The 16,670-nt window shown below is 33.6% G+C and overlaps 2 pseudogenes; both read left to right on the top strand.

Annotated features, from left to right (window-relative positions):
* Positions 1-5,774: 5,774 nt before the first annotated feature.
* On the top strand, positions 5,775-6,324 carry LOC149558503 (vacuolar protein sorting-associated protein 32 homolog 1 pseudogene; annotated as a pseudogene).
* Positions 6,325-11,643: 5,319 nt separating this feature from the next.
* Positions 11,644-12,559, top strand: LOC149558502 (vacuolar protein sorting-associated protein 32 homolog 1 pseudogene; annotated as a pseudogene).
* The last annotated feature ends 4,111 nt before the right edge of the window (positions 12,560-16,670 follow it).

The raw sequence follows: 16,670 nt of genomic DNA, 5'->3' as shown, positions 1-16,670 counted from the left end.
TTTTAATTTTATATTTGTCATGAGAACCATGTGATTATAATGAATTTTCTAAATAAAGATAAATATTTTTCTTTTCACAAAAGTGGAGGACCACTATATATATTAGATAGTAAAACTGGTTTAGGAGGAGCTCCTGAGGAAAAGAACCAGAAAGAAAACCCCCATTCTTCACTCAAAGATTACAAATACATGGCGAATTTGGTCATATTAACTAACCATTATATTAGTAGCAAGGAAGATGAAAATGACCAGTAGTAAATGTAACTCAATGTGTCATATTTCATCATACCCTTATTTCTCTAGCATCGCCAACTCTATGACAGCAAGAAACTGGTGATGAAGTTCAATCAGATTAAGTGAGCAAATTTGTTTTCCATCACAACCCAAGTTTACAAGAAGGTCAGCAAATTTATTTCCTTCCGAAAGAGTATGAGATATTGTATAGTCATCAAATGAATCTAAGAGCTTCCAAATTTGATCGATAATGTATGAAAATCACCAATTAAGCAAAGTCTTAGTGAGACAAGCATTGATAATAATCAATGAATCACCCTCAATGTGTATCTTCATATAACCATCCTACTTTGTTAATGCTAACCTAGCTAACAATGCTTGTGCTTTAGTGACATTATTAGTACCTAGAGGGATGAAGTTAGCCTTAATTTCTTTTAGTTGTCCTTCATGATCCCTTATGCACACTCCAACCCCAAAATTTCTCGAGTTTCCATGGAGCCATCAAAATTGATTTTATAGAATCCATGAGTACGTGGATCCCATTTAACTGAAGCTCTATCAATCACCTTTTGTGTCCCAAGCTTAGGAGCTGTCATCATTGGGATATTGATGCCTTTCCAACCTCTCAAAACTATGCCATCCCAATATGAAAAATAATGATTGTATCTATTTCTGACCAAATTTGCATTCACAGACTCCACAATATTATCCTCAAGATGTTCTAACACATGAATTAGAGAGGAGATCTCGTGCATAAAAACACGTTTGTTTCTCTCCCACCATATTGCCCAAACCACCACTATAGGAGTACATTTCCATAAACAATGGTACAAGGAATTGGAAAATAAAAGAGCACATGACTAGAATAGATCCCATAGATTATTTGGAAGAGGCATAACATAATCTAGTTTTGAGAGAACAAATTTCTAGCATTTTTGAGTGAATGGACAATTCAAAAGTAAATGATCAACTATCTCACTTTCATCTTGGCATAACACACAATTAAAGGATTGAGCTATACATAGCTTATTCAACATGTCAGTTGTGAGAATCTATTTTCTTAAATCCAACAAAGCAAAGCAATTAGCTTTTGATAATACTACAATATTCCAACATAATGAAAATGCTCTGCATATTGGCCTTTTGTTGTTTCTACCTTGAAGAGCTGACTAACCTTCCTTAATAGCATACTTACCATTTTTTTTTAGAGCCCATAAGAGTGAATCCTCTGAATTAGATAAGAAGACTTCCTACCTTGAAAGTATATGTTTCAAACATTTCCTTTGTGGATCATCAAGAGGCAACTCTGATGGATCTTTCCATATAACTCTACCTGTGAATATTTCTACCGCATCTACATAGTGAATGAGCTTATTACCCCATATGCTTGTGGAAATATTATGAGCTAAAGGTAGATTTACATTCTAATAATTAGTCTAAAACAAAACTTTGAAATCATTGTTAACTTCCCATGTAATATAGTCTGAGACTAAGTCCCAAGAAGACATCATAAAATTCCAAATTGCAAAACCTTTAAGAGGATTAAGAGTTGTAAAAATGTGAGATGGGTCTCTGTTATCTAAATTTTTTTTTGTATGATTTGACACCACTTATTATCTAGTTTTGACTACATATGCCACACAATTTTACCCCCAAATGTTATATTCCTTTTGCTCAAATCATCCAATCCTGCACCCCCATTAACCTTAAAACTTCTCATATCTTGCAGAGAGATAAGAGGAATCTTTTTATCCCATGAAAGGTAACCATTCCAAAGAAAATCTCAAATTATTTTTTTAATTTGACATATCACAATAGCTAGAGCTTTCAAAATAGCTAGATAATAATTGGGAATTGTTGATAAAACTATTTTGATCAATAATGTTGTGTCAAATAAAGACAGCCACCTAGCTTTCCAAAAAGAAATTTTACCTTTAATTCTATCAATAATAGTTGACCAATAAGTTGATTTCTTTGGCCCCACAAAAAAATGAAGCCCAAATATGTTGATGATAATTGATCCATTGGAAAACCCAAAATGTCTGCAATACTATTGCGAAGAGAAGAGCTTGTGTGAAGTAAATAAATTTTGAATTTTTGTGTATTTACCTTTTGACCAGATGTTAATGTGTACATATCTAGTGTCCTTTTGATATGTTGAGCCTCTTGGATGGTAGCCTTTCCAAATAATAAGGTGTCATTAGAAAATAAAGAATGAGTCACTAAAATATTGGTCCCTACAATTTGGGCTCTATGCCAAAATCCCTTCTCCTGATGCATCTTTATAGTTCTATTGAATGCCTTGACCATGATGACAAAAAGGAAGGGTGACAAAGGCTCCCCCTTTTTGACCCCTTGTGATGAAGGGAAAAAGCCAACAGCAACCCCATTAATGATGACTAAGAACCAAGCTCCCAATATGCACGCCTTAACCCATCTACACCACTTTTTGGGAAAGCCAAATTTTTCCAAAACTTTGAATAAAAAATCCCAGTTTGCTCTATCATAATCTTTCATCATGTCCAACTTTATAACAAGATGCACAATGTTTCTAGTGTTAATGGAGTGCAAAACCTAATGTGCAACTAATGCACCCTCCATTGTGTCTCTCCCTGACATAAACCCACCCTACTTAGAAGAAATGATGCTAGGTATTAACTGTTGCAATTTAAGATATATAGCTTTTCTAAAAAAATTGTAAATCATATTGCAAAGTGAGATTGGATGAAAATATGTGAAGGTTTTAGGATCCTTAACCTTCGAAATAAATGTTATATTGGTGGTGTTGAAATTCCTCAACATGGATTACTTTTTCTAGACTATTCCAATGCTAGAAGTAAATCCCATGGAAGAACATCCCAACATTTCTAGTAAAAGGAGTTGTAAAACCATCTAGACCTAGAGCCTTATCTAGTGGAAATGAAAAAAACCACTTGTTTTAACTCATCTATTGTGAAAGGAGCCATTAGTTTTCACTATCACAGTCAGCTGCCAACTATAGAATGCTATCAATTAGCTCATTCATATATGTATAGTCTAGATTAGAAATTGAAAGGGGGTCTAGCAACATTTTTTTTTTAAATAGCACCCTTAGGTTATATACAGATTAGATCTAAAATTGAATTGCCTGACTCTACATCATTAATAGAAAAGATCATGTTGGTTGCTCTCTTTTGTTTAGCAGAAGCATGAAATAACTTTGTGTTCTTATCACCATCCTTAAGCCATAGTTCATGAGATTTCTGCCTCTAATACACTTCCTCTCTTTTGCATAGCTCTTCCCATTCATTTTGTAACTCTTTCTATCGCATAAAAGTGTATTGATCTAAACCATATTGAATAATGCAATCATTAATCTCTTTTAGATCTTTCTTGACCTATCTTTCTCTTGAAAAATGTTCTTGAAAACTTCTTTGTCCAGATTTTAATTTGGGATTTTATGAACTTAAGTTTACTATAGAACTGAAACATTTTAGATCCCTTTGTGCTCGAGGCACTAATCCACCATTGATGAAGAAGGGGTAAAAAATGTCAATGGTGAAACCACATCCTTTCAAATTTAAAAGAAGCTTGAAAACCTTGTCCACCCAAAGGAGAGGTCAGTGAAATGACCAACTCTATTGGGAAATTATTTGAAACTACAAAAAATAGTATTATTGATTCAATGTTGACACTTAATTTTCTATGGCAAAGAAATAAGAAATAAAGATAAATATTATTCTTACATCTTGTTGTCTAACATTCAGTTACCCATTTTTAAAAAATTTTAAGTCGCATCCTTTGAAGAATTCTCCAAAGTTGTTTCTAGTTTGTTTAACAATATTTCTATGAAGGACTAATGTAGATGTGAAGGTTCCTATCCCACAATTCAGATTTCATTGCATTGGATCAGAATTACAGATTGATATGATTTATTATGCTTCTTCAGCTCATGTTCACAATTTGACTTAGAGGAAGAAAAAATTGAGTTAGCCTTCAAAATTGTTTGATTGAACATAAAAAGGAAGCATAATGGGAATTTGAATGCAAAATTAGAATTGGAATGCATAATTTGAATTGGGATGTCAAACTTCCAATTCCCCCGCCACAAGAGAAGCTCATTTGGGACTTTTCACAAAGAAGAGGAGAAGCCAATTTGTCATTTCCCACCTGAAAGAGAAAATGCAAAATCTCAAATTTAAGTGGAAAGGCACTGAGCTATTGGAGGTTTATGTAATTGAGATTTAGATGTATACTAAGAATAAGAACAACAAGAAACTTATGCAATTATGCACCAAAGCACTTGCTAACAAATCTGCTATTCCTCATTCCCAAATTATTGGTATTATTCATATGTATGGGGGCTATAGACATTCCTCCTATACCTATATTTGTGCAACCAAAGTAGATGTAAAGAACCCATATATGAAGAAGTCAGTTTAGTAGAAAATGACCTCTCATGTTCATTTTCTGCCAAACATCAAATTCACAACAAAGAGTTAAGCACCATTGGTTGTAGCTCAGTGCAGATTATCGAGACTTTTTCCTGACCATACTCTTTTCGCATATCAAATTGCCATGGACAATGTGTTCAAACACTAGAGTTCATAGCAAATAAGACATGGCCAAAATGTTTGACCAAAAACCAATAACAGAATGGTGCAACCCACAACTATACAAGAGTCAAATCAGTTCAATGAGACAGTGAATGCCAAATGGGATATTTTCAATATGGTCATCGCATTGGAGTCCATACTCAAGGGTTGATTAATCTACATAATTATTGTCATATTATGTTGTTGCAGAAATTTGTGCTTGATGGCTAGAAACACAGGTCATGGATCACATAGAAAAGTTCGCTTAACCAGGACATGATGTTGTACTTGTTATAACAAAGATTCAAAAAGTTCATAACTCATTAACTTTCTAAGAGCTCAATAGGATCTCTTTCAACTGATATGGTCATTGCATCTACTAGTTCATGGGACAGACAACACAGGTGTCAAAGGTATAACACAAAATGGATTTTGATTGCTAGAAGCAAATAGAAAGGAAAAGCATAAACTTCTTCCAGTTGAGGTCACAAATGTCCCAGTGGATACTAAGCATAAAGATGGTATTATGAAATGAAATCACTACCAATTTGATACACTGCATCATGCGAAACATTCTTCAATGATGGTTCTCTATCATCTTCGTGATCCAAGGGTACCTGTTTACCTGCGTACAGGCAATGTGTGCCTACTTGAAATCAACAATGGACAGGGATTGCATTCTAAAATTCACCTTGATTCTGACCTTTGCAATAGATGTTATCATAAAGATTCCTCTCTGAAACACTTCCATAGAGTGACAACTCATCCATCTATTGATGATCTGAATACAAAGGGTCACAAAGCTCACAAAAATTAGGTTCAAGGCAAGTGTTACTATTACATGCACCAACTTGCAAGGAACCTGATTGTATTATTCCCCATTGCATGGATTTGAAATGACCGTGGAGTTCTAGAAACCAAATGTAATCATAAAATGGGTGCCAGTGTTACTTAAAATAAGAGACTTTGGAGATGTTGGAGAAGAAGGAAAAAGTACTACAAAAGAAGATTCAAGGAGAGGTGGAAAAGGCCAAAGACTTCACTCGTGCAAAGAATAAGAGAGCTGCAATATAATGTTTGAAGAGAAAGCAGCTTTATGAAGTGCAAGTTGAGCAGCTAGGAAATTTCCAACTAAGAATTCATGATCAGATGATCATGTTGGAAGGTGCAAAAGCTACAACAAAAAATGTTGATGCATTGCAGACTGGAGCATCAGCCATGAAAGCAATGCAGAAGGCAACTAATATTGATGATGTGGACAAGACAATGGATGAGATCAACGAACAAACTGAGAACATGAAACAGATTCAGGAAGCACTGTCGACACCTATTGGTGCAGCTACAGATTTCGATGAAGATGAATTAGAAGCCAAACTTGAAGAATTAGAAGGTGCAGAGTTGGAGGAGCAACTACTGCAACCTGCCACAACCGCTCCAGCAATACCTGCACAATATATTCTTGCTGGAAAGCAGCCCACTCAATCGGTACCATAGAAAATGTGTCCACAGAATACAGCTGAGGAAGTGAAAAGATAGGATTGACTTGATCCTTATTCTTTGCATTTTCTTGTCTCTTGATTTTTGGTATTCTAAGAAGATGAAAGATCATGAGTTCCTATGAACTCTATGGATTGTAAGGAAATTCTATAAATGTTGTAGGAAACTCAGTATGGGGGGTCGGCAAAATTTTGGCATGAAGCTGATTGCAGAGACAATCAAGTCCAAGGCCATTTATTTTCTGTCCAATTGTACCTGGTGTGATTTCATGGTGTTGAATTAGGAATGATAAACAAACAGAGTTTTGTTCTATTGTTATCAGTTTGGCCAATCGGTAAGATAATCAGAGAATTATAACGGATTGTGGAGTTGCATCAGTTACTTCATCTGCATATTCATAACTTGCATAATCATTCTTGCATTGCATTTTCATAATTTGCATCTTTCATAATTGCTTTGTTGATAAATTCATAAGAGTGTGAAGATCACAGCATAGCATTTTGCATTCATTGAATTCATATATCATCATCCATGTCGAGGAGTCATAAGATGTATGAGTTCTCGAAGTTGGCTAGGTTTAGGATCTAAATTTTGCCTGAGTTAATCTTGCCTAGGATTGACTTGGTTTTCCTCTTTCGTTCTCGGGTTAAGAACGCACCCAGTTAGTTTAGGAAATAAAACAAATTCATTGCATATCATTTCATAAGGGAGCTGTACCTTCCAATTCAGAGGAAATCTATCAAACTCATGATAGATTATCCAACTGTTGGCATCTAATTGTTCTTTTAGATTTGGGAATTTTGAGAATTTATTTAAAAGGACAATCTGTTTACCAACAAATTTTTGGTGACTCTGCTGGGGAGTTGGACAAGAAGATCAGTGCTAGAGATTGTTTTCTTAGTCTTATTATTGTTATCTTTGCTTGAGATTGGTGACTTTATGTCTTTAAAAGAACCTATTATATATCAGAGTTTGAAAGATTTCAAAGTTCTTATCATTCAGGTTCCCAGCTAATATTTTTTGGTGACTAAGAGGAAGAATACTTTTGTTTTTCAAGCTACATATTCATTTTTTCTGCTACTCAGAGATTGGCGACTCTGTTGTAAAAAGATCATGCCTATTAGAATAGATTTTTGAAGAACTTGCTGGAAAAATGGTTGCTCATGATCAAGGTAGCATCATTATCTTTCCATAAATTTGATTCAGATTTCTATTACTCTGTTGTGCAAATAATATCAAGATATGTATCAAGGTCAGATCCTCTGAGAAATGATTTAAAATATAAAAAGAGACTTTTTCCATCTATTAAAGAGATTTTGATTGATGATGATCCTATGCTTCAAAAACTCTGGAGTAAATTTAAAGAGAGTATTAGTTATGCCACAAGAAACAACTTGAGTATAGCTCAAGACCATCGGTCTAGAGAAGTTTGGAAGCTGATTGAAAAGAGATTCTATGTTCTCCAGGAGTTCAGACAAAAAAGCACTAATGCAAGTTCTAAAAAGGATGCTTTTTCTTCTCCCATCTTCCTTGATTTGAGAAAGCCTAAATTTTCTTCATCCTCAGTGCTACAATGGATGAGCCATCAGCATGAAGAAGGTAATCAGCATGAAAAGTAGTTCCAACCTGAACCACCACAAAAGGAAGAAAAGTTTGTTATTATCCCTTGCTTCTCAATAGTATTTCCTGTGGAGTCATTAGTTACACCTTTAGATTCATCATTTAAGGTTGGAAATGAGACTTGTTCTCCTAATACTGAGCCTGATGCAGTAAGTATGGATCTAGAACCACTCTTAGAACTACAAACAAAAGAATCAATTTTGGTCCAGCATGCTCAAATAATTGAAGTCACAGAAAGCATTCCTAAGGTGGATAGAATCAATGAGTAGAATGAAGAGATCATATCAACCATTGGTTTGAGTTTTGAATAGGAAGAGAAGCCTGGTTTCCCAGAAGCACAACTTTCAGCAAATGAAGACAGCCTTCTCAATGATGAAGAATCGGTAAGAACAGTTGACAAAGAATTTTCTTCCATTCCTTCATTTACCTCTGATTTTGAAAGTTTCAGATTTGAAGAAAATAAAGGTAAACCTTTGCATGAAGTCTCTGATGAAAATAATCAGATAGTTAATGCAAAACATGAAGAGTTGAATTCAACTGAAAATTGTTGCGAAACTGATTTTCAAGTTGCAAAGGTTTGTGATACTATATTAGAATCTATGTGTCTTGAAGAAAAAGTGGAAACATGTTTTGTCAAATCTAAAAATATGGTCGAAGAGTTGATAAGCAAAATTGAAAGAGAAATAAATGGGGATCATGCTTCAAATTGTTCTCTTCCTGAAAATTGTCTTGAAACAAATGTGTTGGCTGCATTATGTTGTAGTGGTCATCATACTAAGTCTGAGAATGTAACTTCTTATGAGATGGATGAAAGTGATAATGAATTACCTTGGAAGAGGCACCGGCAAAAAGAACGTTTCTAGCCTATGGAGATTCTTGAAGATCATGAAGAAAAGGTAAACAAAATTGAAAATGTATCTATGTTTTCATTTCCTTGTATTGATGAAAGATGTGAATCGGTTGAAAAGAATGTGGATGATTTTTCAAAGTGTTTTCCAGAAAACTATTCTAAGGCTGATGGACTTTCTGAAAATGGAATTTTTGATGCTATGGAAGAACATAATAGTGATGATTCCTTTTTCACTATGACTGATAAAGATAAGATTCTTGAAACATTTTGTTTTGAAGATGATACAATGTTGGATGTTGCTAATCAATTGTGTGTGGATGAAAAAGATATCCAACTTATTGAAAATAATGTTGAAGAAATCAATGCAACAGCAGATTCTGAGCATGTAAATGAAGTATTGCAGCAAGACGAAGAAATAAATGAAGATTTTCCTAATCTTGAAATAAAATCTAATCAAGTTATGGTGCCAATCATATGTGGGTCTTCTTCCATAATTAATCCAAATATTGAAATTGTGAATTCAGATGAACATCTTGCTGTAGCAAATGAAGAAAATGTCTCAACCTAGATGCACGCTGTAGCAAATGGAGAAACCTTCAATTTCAACCCCATTTTGAAATCTGAAGTTGCTAATGATAGAGCCTGTGATTGGTATGATGCTAGTTCACTTCAAGAAGCTGTTCAATTTTCTAGTTATGTTCATTCTGATTTGAAAGGTGATATCTTTGCTGAGAGTTATAATGGAGTAAATGGATGTGAGTGTTTTCAAGCAGTGCATTTGGAATTTCTTGAATATCCTGCCAGTCTAGATTTGAATATTGATATCTTTGTTATAAGTGACAAGGTTGAGGATAATAGATGTAAGTATGATTTAGTGATGTTTTCAGAGTCCAGTGAGTTTTCTTCTTCACAAAATAGGATAGAGCACGTGAAAGATAGTATGCAGATAAATACAGAGCAATCAGAAGTATATGATGAGGCATGGTTGTTTGGCAAGGTTCTGTTGGTCACTATGTTGCAGATTGCTCTTGGAATCAAACTCAGTAGTAAAGAGGTGGCCAGAGGATATCAATGTTGCTACAATCTGGTGAAGCATTCTCCTCTTTACCAGAAAGGTTCATATTTCTCTCTTCCTGTAAATGGCCACATATGAATTTTTCTCTGCTTTGGGTTTTGTTGGTGGGGTCTCCTCACCTTTGTAAATAGGTTTTCTTTCCAATTTTGGTGTGTCTAACATAGTCCTTCTTTGCTTAGTTATTGTGATTGTTCTTTCTCTCGCTTAGTTTCAGTCTGCCCTGCTCCCCTCCGCCCTCCCTATATGCACTTCCTCTTTGATCTTTGTTCTAGACTTCGTATCCCAATGCTTAAGGCACTTGTCTCAGCAGAGAAGTTTAATTCTTCATGCACTTTGTAGTACATGATCCCCCAGTCAAAGCTAGCTATTGTCTAACATTCAGTTACCCATTTTTAAAACTTTTTAAGTCGCATCCTTTGAAGAATTCTCCAAAGTTGTTTCCAGTTTGTTTAACAATATTTCTATGAAGGACTAATGTAGATGTGAAGGTTCCTATGCCACAATTCAAATTTCATTGCATTGGATCAGAATTACAGATTGATATGATTTATTATGCTTCTTCAGCTCATGTTCACAATTTGACTTAGAGGAAGAAAAAATTGAGTTAGCCTTCAAAATTGTTTTATTGAACATACAAAGGAAGCATAATGGGAATTTGAATGCAGAATTAGAATTGGAATGCATAATTTAAATTGGGATGTTGAACTTCCAATTCCCCTGCCACAAGAGAAGCTCATTTGGGACTTTTCACAAAGAAGAGGAGAAGCCAAATTGTCATTTCCCGCCTGAAAGAGAAAATGCAAAATCTCAAATTTAGGTGGAAAGGCACTGAGCTATTGGAGGTTTATGTAATTGAGATTTAGATGTATACTAAGAATAAGAACAACAAGAAACTTATGCAATTGTGCACCAAAGCACTTGCTAACAAATCTGCTATTCCACATTCCCGAATTATTGGTATTATTCATATGTATGGGGGCTATAGAAATTCCTCCTATACCCGTATTTGTGCAAACAAAGTAGATGTAAAGAACCCATACATGAAAAATTCACTTTAGCAAAAAATGACCTCTCATGTTCATTTTCTACCAAACATCAAATTCACAACAAAGAGTTAAGCACCATTGGTTGTAGCTCAGTGCAGATTATCGAGACTTTTTCCTGACCACACTCTTTCCACATGTCAAATTGCCATGGACAATGTGTTCAAACACTAGAGTTTGTAGCAAATAAGCCATGGCCAAAATGTTTGACCAAAAACCAATAACAAAATGGAGCAACCCACAACTATACAAGAGTTGAATCAGTTCAATGAGACAATGAATGCCAAATGGGATATTTTCAATATGGTCATTGCATTGGAGTCCATACTCAGGGGTTGATTAATCTACATAATTATTGTCACATGATATTGTTGCAGAAATTCGTGCTTGATGGCTAGAAACATAGGTCATGGATCACATAGAAAAGTTCACTTAACCAGGACATGATGTTGTACTTGTTATAACAAAGATTCAAAAAGTTCATAACTCATTAACTTCCTAAGAGCTCAATAGGATCTCTTTCAACTGATATGGTCATCACATCTACTAGTTCATGGGACAGACAACACAAGTGTCAAAGGTATAACACAAAATGGATTTTGATTACTAGAAGCAAATAGAAAGGAAAATCATAAACTTCTTCCAGTTGAGGTCACAAATGTCCCAGCGGATACTAAGCATAAAGATGGTATTATGAAATGAAATCACTACCAATTTGACACACTACATCATGCAAAACATTCTTCAATGATGGTTCTCTATCATCTTCGTGATCCAAGGGTGCCTGTTTTCCTGTGTACAGGCAATGTGTGCCTACTTGAAATCAACAATGGACAGGGATTGCATTCTAAAATTCACCTTGATTCTGACCTTTGCAATAGCTGTTATCATAAAGATTCCTCTCTGAAACACTTCCATAGAGTGACAACTCATCCATCTATTGATGATCTGAATACAAAGGGTCACAAAGCTCACAAAAATCAGGTTCAAGGCAAGTGTTACTATTACATGCACCAGCTTGCAAGGAACATGATTGTATTATTCCCCATTGCATGGATTTGAAACGACCGTGGAGTTCTAGAAACCAAATGTAATCATAGAATGGGTGCCAGTGTTACTTAAAATAAGAGACTCTGGAGATGTTGGAGAAGAAGGAAAAAGTACTACAAAAGAAGATTCAAGGAGAGGTGGAAAAGGCCAAAGAATTCACTCGTGCAAAGAATAAGAGAGTTGTAATACAATTCTTGAAGAGAAAGTAGCTTTATGAAGTGCTAGTTGAGCAACTAGGAAATTTCCAACTGAGAATTCATGATCAGATGATCATGTTGGAAGGCGCAAAAGCTACAACAGAAACTGTTGATGCATTGCGGATTGGAGCATCAGCCATGAAAGCAATGCAAAAGGCAACTAATATTGATGATGTGGACAAGACAATGGATGAGATCAACAAACAAACTGAGAACATGAAATAGATTCAGGAAGAACTGTCGACACCTATTGGTGCAGCTGCAGATTTGGATGAAGATGAATTAGAAGCCGAACTTGAAGAATTAGAAGGTGAGAAGTTGGAGGAGCAACTACTACAGCCTGCCACAACCGCTCCAGAAATACCTGCACAATATATTCCTGCTGGCAAGTAGCCCACTCAACTAGTACCACAGAAAATGCATCCATAGAATACAACTGAGGAACTGAAAAGACAGGATCGACTTGATCCTTATTCTTTGCATTTTCTTGTCTCTTGATTTTTGGTATTCTAAGAAGATGAAAGATCATGAGTTCCTGTGAACTCTATGGATTGTAAGGAAATTCTATAAATGCTGTAGGAAACTCAGTATGGGGGGTCGGCAAAATTTTGGCATGAAGCTGATTGCAGAGACAATCAAGTCCAGGGTCATTTATTTTCTGTCCAATTGTACCTGGTGTGATTTCATGATGTTGAATTGGGAATGATAAACAAATAGAGTTTTGTTCTATTGTTATCATTTTGGCCAATCGGTAAGATAATCAGAGAATTATAATGGATTGTGGAGTTGCATTAGTTACTTCATCTGCATATTCATAACTTGCATAATCATTCTTGCATTGCATTTTCATAATTTACATCTTTCATTTTGTTGAGAAATTCATAAGAGTGTGAAGATCACAGCATAACATTTTGCATTCATTGAATTCATATTGCATCATCCATGCCGACAAGTCATAAGATGTGTGAGTTCTCCAAGTTGGCTAGGTTTAGGATCTAAATTTTGCCTGAGTTAATCTTGCCTAGGATTGACTTGGTTTTCCTCTTTCGTTCTCGGGTTAAGAATGCACCCAGTTAGTTTAGGCAATAAAATAAATTCATTGCATATCATTTCATAAGGGAGCTGTACCTTCCACTTCAAAGGAAATCTATCAATCTCATGATAGATTATCCAACTGTTGGCATCTAATTGTTCTTTCAGATTTGGGCATTTTGAGAATTTATTTAAAAGGACAATCTATTTACCAACACATCTAAAATAGTTTAATTATAAAATTTATTAGCAAAGCAAAAGATTAATTGAGAAGAAAGCACAGTGTAACTAAACTTATACATGCCTATGAAAATAAATATACTAAAAATAGAAAACTAAGTATATTATGTGTGCATGATTTGAGAAATGAAAGACATGCATCAATACTTATTGCTTGTTAATTTTTATTTTATAAAAATATAATTTAATTTTAGGATTTAATTATTTTATTAAAAAAACCTTTTCATGATTAATTATTAATTTTAGAAATTAAAAAACTAACTTTAAAAAAAATTATTTATTTATTTTGAAAATTAAATTTACACTTTATTTTCTTATAGGTGAGTTTTTAATATCAACTAGTATAGATATATTACAATAATCTATCTAAAAAAATGTCGATAGATATCCATTTTAAAAAGATTAAAAATTAATTCATCGCATATTTTTAAAAAATTTTAAAAAGAAATTGTACGTCTATTTTTTCTACTTAACCTTTTATTTTAATTTCTAAAAATGATTATTTATACTTCCAAAATTCATAAATTTAGCAAATATTTTATGTAGTGGTTATTAAATTATTTTTAGAAACATACTTGGTTTATAATAAATATTAAGATTTTGACATGTAGATGGTTGTCAAATTTAACCTAAAAAATAAATGGTAACATTAACACGCTCACACAATCCCACTCCACCCACCCATTCTGCCATTGCATAATGCCTATTGGCATTAATTACTTTTAAAACTCTTAGTGGGATATAACTTATTATATATTTATTAATGCAAGTGGAGTTACAAATTAATGAATATAATTATGATTAGTTGTATTTCAACAAAAGTTATAGTGGAGTTCACTATACAATCATCTAGTTATTAATATTTAATATTACGAGAGAAATTATAAATAACTTAATTAAAATTATAATTCCAAGTTTGAGTTATCTCTAGTTGCACTAAAAATTAAAAGAAAAGTCAATATTAATATTGGACTTAAATAGAAGTCAAATTAATATTTTAGGAATGAAATTGATATTAATATTTAATCTAATAATATACATTTATGTTATTAATTAAATCATTTATGATTATTTATATTAGTAACATGATAATATTGCATGATATTTTATATGCAGAGAGATTTGACATTTAAATACTTATTAATTTAAATAAGTATATTAGCATAACAATTTATATTAACAAATATATTCTTACTTTATTTCTAAACACATCCTTATGACCCAAACTAAACAAGAGAAATTGATAGAATTAAATTAATGGTTGAAAATTATGTATTTTCTTATATTCTATTTATGGTCTTGTGATGTTTATTTTCTTGATGGTTTTCTTTGTGAATTTTTTAGTTGGCCAAGTTAGAATGTGCAACAGAGGCACTTTTGAGATCTCTTTTATGATTATTTGACTAGATGTCAAGATGTATTTTATGATTCAAAATTGGGATATATTTTATGAGATATCTTTTGATGAGCATTTATGAGAACTTGGGTTTTGAGAACCAATATTATTTTTGGGTTGCCTATTAAGGTGCCAAATTCTATTAGTACTACTTTTGTGGTATGGGAAACAATTGTGGTTTGTGAGTTTTGGTAAGGTAGCTAAGTGCATGCCAATAGGAGTGGCTTGCAATGGGGGTCAGGGCACAAAGTGGTTGCTAGGGTAACTCATTGTAAGTTTTGTAACATGTGATAATATACTAATTTAAAATATTTAGATACATATTAAAAGGATAAGTTAGAGATGTTGCCTCACCCATGCCTTTAGCACTTGTATAGGCTAAGGATGGAAATGGGATTATACCTAGTGAGAGTTATGACTAGTCCTCCTCATCTTCATGAGAGGGTATTCTAGTTTCACATCTATCATGTTGAGGGTTCAAGGTCCAGAGTGACCAATCTAGGGTAACTCAATGCTTGAGGGTCTAGGGTCTAGTGAGAGACCAGTCTAGGGTAACTCAAGTAGTTTGAACATATGATGACACTTCCTAGTATGTAGCTTGAGTCTTCTTAATAATTTTTTATATTTGCCTCTAGTATTGTACTTGTTGGATATTACTTTTGATAATGTATATATTATGATTCATTACTCATTGATTGGATGTCATATATTGTTGATAGTTGATTTTTATTGATGAGTGTCAACTATATATTGGTGGTGTACTTATTGTTGGATGTTCTTATTGTTGGTGATTTATGTTTATTGATGATGATTGTTATCTATTGAGTATTGTTCTTGGACATGTGGAATTTCACTTAAGGTGGATACCATTCATTGTTTGTATCTTGATTTGATACAGTATTGTATTTGGTATTTAGATGTTGACTTGGTGTATGATGTTGGTATTGGAATGAGTGTCCTTTCAATTTTGATTATCTCTTCTTCTTGAGTGCTTTGTATTACCCTTGAGGTAGATTTAGATATCAAGATTTCTTTCCTAGGATTAGTTTATGATTTAATTATCTATGTGTTAATCATACATTATCTCTCTTGCATGGTGGGAGTGGTAGCCTAACTAGGTGACCACATGGTGGGGAGGTAGTATCTTCTTACCATTTGTGTCCCCCTCAATTCAATAGATGTTGGATGCTCATTGATGAAGTTGTACCATTATCATTCGTATTCTTATCTTGGATACTTCTATTCAGTTGATGTATGTTTTTTATCATGTATCTTGTATTTTGATGTACTTGTATCTATTCTTGCATACCTTGTGACATGTACAATAGATGTAATTCATTGGATGTATTTTCACTATATCAGTTGTACTTATGAATTTTTTTATGATATAATGGATATGGTATTTCCTTATGATTCATGAACATGTACTAAAGACTAAAACTAATTATTATAAACTTTCTTAAATGTGAAGGAACCCTTGAGAAATGAAAAATTGTATTTACAATTGCTTATGTGTACTTGTATGTGTATATTGCTTCCGCATTGTTATCTTGTATTGTTTAAACTTTTTTTTTTAAATAGTTCAGTAAACATTGAATAATGGTACATTATTTCTCTTCAGTTCCTCAGCGGGGCATTATAGTACTGAATGTCAAATTTTGAGAGAATCATCATCCATTTAGCTAGTCTTTTGTAAGTGCTACCTTACTTAAAAGGTAATTTAGGGGATCAATCTTAGCCACTAGTTGTGTAGTATGCACAAGCATGTAGTGATGGATTTTTTGTAATGCAAATAGTATAGCAAGAAAATCCTTTTCAATATTGTTGTAGTTGATCTTGTAAGCATCCAATATTTGATTGAT

The sequence above is a fragment of the Cupressus sempervirens genome, chromosome 5, assembly GCF_028749045.1.
Source record: "Cupressus sempervirens isolate cs-2001-9-10 chromosome 5, ASM2874904v1, whole genome shotgun sequence".
Taxonomy (NCBI): Eukaryota; Viridiplantae; Streptophyta; class Pinopsida; order Cupressales; family Cupressaceae; genus Cupressus; species Cupressus sempervirens.
The sequence above is the reverse complement of the archived record's forward strand: the minus strand, read 5'-3'. Positions and strand labels throughout refer to the sequence as shown.